At 35.5% G+C, this 6,455-nt stretch overlaps 1 pseudogene; it reads right to left on the bottom strand.

The window, feature by feature from the left end:
• Positions 1–300: 300 nt before the first annotated feature.
• Positions 301–5,930, bottom strand: LOC116106845 (annotated as a pseudogene).
• Between the last annotated feature and the right edge of the window lie 525 nt (positions 5,931–6,455).

Here is a 6,455-nt window from a genome sequence, read left to right as displayed (position 1 = left end):
AATATGATAATTTTCTTTCCGCAACCATTAAATTAGTTACAAAAAATGTGTTTTAATGACTATATTATTAGTGACAAAAGCAGCTCAATTTTAATTGTTAAAAGTGTTTGGCCAATTTGTTTTCTTTGATTTCACAACTAATCATTTGGTTAGGAAAACGAATTTTTCTACATCTAAGTGGTATAATTGCCCATAGTATATGAGATTTCGAAGCTAATTTTTTTAGTCAATAATAATTTATTAGTCCAAGATTGTTTATTATTTCTACGACTAAAATTTTAGTGGCAAATGGGATTACATTTAAGAGCAATGTTGTTGCTCCTTGTAATTCATCTTAACACATTGAGCATCAACAAAATAAGAGAGACACAATACAAAAATGTGAATCAATAACATTAATTATCTTCATTGCATATAAAGTCAATAGTCCATACATGGATTTTTTAGCAACATGAGCAATAAAAATCCAATAATGCACTATCATGTGTGCATAACCAAAAACAAAAATCAATAACCCAATCAGTTCGGCCACCTTTTGGAGCTTTACCTCGGTGGAAAGCCAGAGTCTTTATCATCCCCACAGCTTCACTATTGTAGTGAACAGGCCTATCCTTTCTTGTGGCCTTCCAATGCCCAAAGTCAGTAGCACAATTCATTCTAACAAGTCTACAGAAGTTCATTTACATAGTAACAGAAGTTCATTTCAAAAAATTGAAAATAGAAACCTAGAGGAATTTCATTTCTAACAAGTCTACAAAAGTTCAATTACATAGCAACAGTATTTGCAATAAGCAATTAGATTTTGGTTTGCTGCCTAGATCCCACGTTACAGAATTATAAAGACATTCATAGAAACAAAGCATATGTATAAGCATTATATTAGAAAAAAAAAAATTATTTCATTTAAATTTCAAGAAGTTATCAAAGTAGATTTCACAATTAACATTTGCATGAATCATGAGGAAAATATTCAAAGTGAAAGAGCACTTATCTGCAACCATTTTTGCCTAGTTGCAAAAAAATTGGTTGCAAAAAGTACTATTTCTTGTAGTGTTATACAACACAGGGAAGAAGAAAAAATGTTTTTCTTCATCAAAATTTAATTATTCAATTGCATGTTAACTATACACTGTCGCTGCATGCGTTCATAGTTTATAAGAAAATCGTTTCCTTGACTTCAATTTTACCCATTAATTTGTGAAACTCGTGGGACAAATGGTTTCAAGATTTTCAACCCTAATAGCCTGTAAGTTGTAACCATGTGCAAGCTTATTGATATCCTCCTCCAGAAAGTTTTGGAAAAATAACTAAAAATTAATCTTACTCAAAAGTGATTTTTTTTTTTTTTTTCAAAGATGATCAGGGTGTCCGGATTAGCTTATACACATCTCAACTAATCTTCCAAAACCCTGGAACTACTGATTGGGTAAGAGTTCTAGTAACCATCCCTATTAGCAACTGAGAAATGACTCGAACTCCTTTTTTTTTTTTTTTTTTTTTTTTTTAAGATGATCGAGGACGTCCAGGCCAACTTATGCACATCTCAACTGTCCCTCAAGACTCTGGAACTATCAATCAGGTAAGAGTTTCAGTAAGCACTCTTATTAGCAATTAAAAGAGGACTTGAACTCAAGATCTCTTGAGTAATAATATATCCAAAAATCTCTATCGAACCACTCGATCACCTAAGAGTTGGTTACTTACTTAAAGTGATATATATACATATGGGTTGAAATGCTGATTTTGGCACTTAATTAATAATTTTTCTTAAGCCTCGTCAATCCTGGAGTACTGAATACTTCAACTAAATATTTCAACGTAAGGATCAAATTGCAAGATACATAGAGCCCCATGATGTCAATGGAATTAATATTTTTTTATACGTAAAATATATTGTATTAGTAACATAAACGTGATACTTATCTGTAATATTTGATATTAATATATATATATATATTGTTATACCCGGGAAAACAAAGGGCTGACGTGGGAAGGGTAGAAGAGAATACACAGTTTAATTTTCTCCACACAATGACTTATTTAGCTCAATATGCGTTGTGAGAACAGTAATTACGCCTTAAAAAAAGGGAAAATTGCTTGCCCGTGAAGGTTGATTTGGAATGACTTGAGACGAGATGCACACAAACATGACAGGCTAGGTGAGAAAGCCTTGTTGCAGGTTTGTGTCGGATAGAGCAATAAGGTTTGAAGTCGTTGTTATGAGTTTTAGGACAATGAACAATGCATATATTTAAGTGTTAGGATTATCTAGTAGTATTGACACTTGGATATTATTCATTGCACTAATAAACAAGGTCTATATCAGTGAGTTGTTTGGAGAAAGAGGATGATACAAGTAAGGAACATGTATTAAGTAAACACATGGGCAGCTGCAGTTTCTTGTTTTGGATGATCTTCTTTCCACATAAAATTCCCTTAATGCACGTTACATATTTTTGCAGAACATCTCAAGCCATTCAGCAAATGCATGAATGTTCTTGCCTAAACTGGCATATGCCCGCCCCATGTCAAATCCATGAATTTAGAATTCCAAAAATGTGTCGAGAATTAACAAAAAAATTATGGTTGGAAATAGGAAAATATTTTACAGAAGTTAAATTGCAGGTTGCCGAGAGAACTACAGGAATGATCCAGTAGATTTGGGGTTCCATTTGATTTACATGGATCCATTTGTCAATAGTTTGGGCCTGGCAAAATCTATTATTCTATCTTCAGGTTGCCTGATTTTGTGCATTTTGCCTTTGCTTTTCAAAGTTGCTATGATCCAACATTTTTTTTTTTTTTTTAAGTCTCACATATTTCATAGCCTTTTGGGCCGTTTTTTGATGGTTGAAATTTTTTAACAAGGGTAATATTTTTTAATTGAGCAGATTATTGTTTTGCATTTTTTATACAAAAACATTATCAAAATAATGATCAAACAGTGCCAAAACGGGTAATTACCGGGAATAATATCATCTGGAGGGAGGATGTGTATTAAAATATTACTTCGGTAATCCAATTTCTGTCCAATTTTGTCCCAAACAATGGACAATGTGGACGAAATATCCTTGGTTTTGTTAATTACAAAACACCCAATATATAAAATGCCAAAACCCCCTACCACCGCAGTGCCAAATTTCGGCCACCATCGCCAGAATCTGGTTGGAATCTACCGTTACGACTCATACTGATCGAATCTTGCCTATGGTTTGTCGATCTGGCCAGAAATGGATTTGCTGAAAATGCAGATTTACGCCAGATCTCTAGCCGTCGATGGCCGCAAAAGGCCAGATCTGCATCGCTGTCATAAAGACCAATTCTGCCGTCAAGACGGCTAAAAGTTGTTCATCGTTGATCGTCAACAACGGCCAAGTTGACCATTGATTTATCATGGTCCATTTTGTCAATAAGTTTGGATTTATCTGGTCTACATGATGACCAGTAGATTTTGGGTTCCATGGGAATTTACATGGATATTTTTGTCCATTTGGCCTGTAAAATGCTATTTCAGTTGCCTGATTTTGCGCATTTTGCCTTTGCTTTCAAAGTTGCTATGATCCAACAATTCTTTTTTTTTTAAAGTCTCACATATTTCATAGCCTTTAAAAGTATAGTTTTAAATCAATTATGTAATGTGATTATCTGTATTGATTCTAACCCATATAGTTAGCTTATAATACTAAAAAAAAGTCAAGCAGCGCAAGGGCTCCATATGGTGTGGGAGCTGCAGGGAGAGGTCCATTTGTTTCCTTTAATTCATTAAACCTCATTTAATTAAATAACCAAAGAGATGAACAATACTTTTGAAATAACCAAAAGTCTCATATTAGTGTAAGAAATAATACTACTGATATGCCATATGTGTAGGAGTGCAGAGGAAGGTATCATTTGTTTTTGTTTGGTTATTAATTCATTGGACCGCATGTGAATTACAAAAGATTTGGCACTCTTATTCTAGAATAGTCAAAATTTACATAAATGATATCTGATTATTAACTAATACAACTGTTTTACTTACATCATCCCTGCCGCATGAATCTTCATCTCATTTCTGAGCATGGTCACTGGAACTGTTTAGACTTCCTAATTATAATATGTTCCTCACATGATTCAATGATGAAGATTCGAAAATGGCGAGGATCAAACATTTAACACATCACTCCTGAACACTACTTGGGCCAAAAATAGCTCACACTTTATTCTCAATACTCTCTTCATTTTCAGTACTACGAGGATCTACACAAGCTTCTACATACTTACCTTCCGGAAAATTTCAAGTAATTTTCAATATCTTTGTGGTCTGAGCTTCCATGTCTTAGATGATGGAGCCACTTTCTGTGATGGTGGTGTTTTGGCCTTTTTTCACTAATGGCAATGGCAATGTCATTAAGAAGAGGTCTCGGAGCACAAAGGCGTGGAGTATTGTAGTTACAAGGAGAGCTGTTACAACGAGTGAGGAAATTGAAGAGAGTGTAACAGCAAGAATTCGAGTTACTACATTGGTGACTTCATTTGAGTACCTAATGGTAGCAATTGCAGCCCAGTCATTGGAATGTGTATGCCCACCAAGCCAATGAGAACCTGTAAATTCAAGGACAACACATTCTTGAGAAAACTGAACCTTAAATTGCAAACAATAGCTTAAACAGAATTCATTCATGTCCTTACTTGAATCCTCGGAAAAAATTGATTCGAACTGCCTGCATAATCACATTTAAGAACCAAAAAATAGCAGAGGTTAGAACTATATGATTATGAGTAGTAAGATCAACGAGTAATGTATTTAGGCGATTGGAGACTAACCAGTGAGAATAAAGGAACAAGCAAATGAAGTAGGCGATCCGTGATCCATAATCAAATGAACCTTGAACCTTGCCCTATGCCATAGAGCAACACTAGGCGCTGCGACCAAAAGAACACAGGATGAGTTCCTTTGGGAGCGTTTCATTTGTTGGAAGTCTTTGGTAAGAGATTAACAACAGGACTGTGTATGAGCCAGGCCAACGGCAAAGAAAAAAGGCCCTTCTTTTAGCCCCATGGATGCCCCAATAATGCCCCACAAAGTTGCCAACAATTGCTAGATGATTTGAAGGATTAGCCACCTTTGAAAGTCTGCGTTGGCCTCCTGACATCCACTGTCCATAGAGCTTAAGCTCAAAACAAAATATTGGAGTCATAATAACATACCAAAGGGCTCCAGGTAAGGTCTTAGTAATTGAAGGTGGGACTCCCATAGTAAAAACAGTAGGCTTCCAAGGAGCAAAGAGAAGTTGACACGAATTGGATGGTAATACTCGCGACGAACGGCTTCAAAGTAAAAAATTACTTTCATAAGGTAGACTGAAAAGATAACAACCACAAGAGCAACGGCTATGAACCACAGAACAAGATTTATAAGTGGGGTTATGTGGAGAAACTTTGTGGATTCAGAGTGGCCAAAGTTTTCCATAAATTGCTTGGCTGCTAACTCCGAGACAGATACCAAATGAAGAGACGGGAAAACGGAGAAGAAATGGCCAAGCCCTGTCTTCTGGAAGCAATATCTGCTCTAGCCTGTAATTAAATTTTAATGAAATTCTTAGTACTCGATCATCAAATTAACGATAAAATATTGAATGATATGAATAAATAAATACAGACTCTAAGGGTCCAATCAAGGCCCTTCCAGTGCATCAAAATATCTGTCACAGGCAAATTATTTTCCATTTCTGATTTCTTGGTTTCCTCTTCCGGTCCAACTTCCTGTGCCTTCCACCGCGGAGGTTTGTCAGCTGCCTCTCAAGTTTTCCAGACCATGTTTTGAAAGAATCAAACCTTCTATCCCTGAACCTACTAGCTCACTTGGATGATGGTGAAATTTATATTCTCAACTGTCCTTCTACTACAAACCCTTTAGGTATAGGCTGAGAATGAGACTTTGCATGCATTGGAATTCCTCCAGCAGATAATCTGAATCATTGTACTAGATTCTTTTTCGCTGAGATTAAAAGCAACGCTTTTGGAGTCTGGAATTCATCCTCCTGAAGGGAGAGATGGCATGCTAATAGAAACAGAATCCTTCCTGTGATGATGAGATTCTTTGCTCTGGCTTTGGACATCAGCATTGTCTAACCTGTCAAAGATGAATCAGAAAACATTATTAATATAGAAATAATAAATTTGGTGTTTTCCCCTCCATTAAATAGCACTATGTCATTAACCCACCTCAGAAAATATTCCAGAAACTGGGTTTTTATATTAAACAAAAACTGAAAACAGCTACTGGAAAAAATGGCAAGTGTAACAACCACCATAACATACAATAAAAATAGCAAAACTGTGAAATAGCTACCACAACAGCATCATTTTTATTACAACAAACCTCTAGTAATGCTTAATCTAACAACTGTAACTGTGCAGTGCCCTGTTTCTACTCTTCTCTAGAAGGCACCAAAAAGAAATGTACCTTACCA

This window comes from Pistacia vera, unplaced genomic scaffold, assembly GCF_008641045.1.
Source record: "Pistacia vera cultivar Batoury unplaced genomic scaffold, PisVer_v2 Contig524, whole genome shotgun sequence".
Taxonomy (NCBI): Eukaryota; Viridiplantae; Streptophyta; class Magnoliopsida; order Sapindales; family Anacardiaceae; genus Pistacia; species Pistacia vera.
The sequence above is the reverse complement of the archived record's forward strand: the minus strand, read 5'-3'. Positions and strand labels throughout refer to the sequence as shown.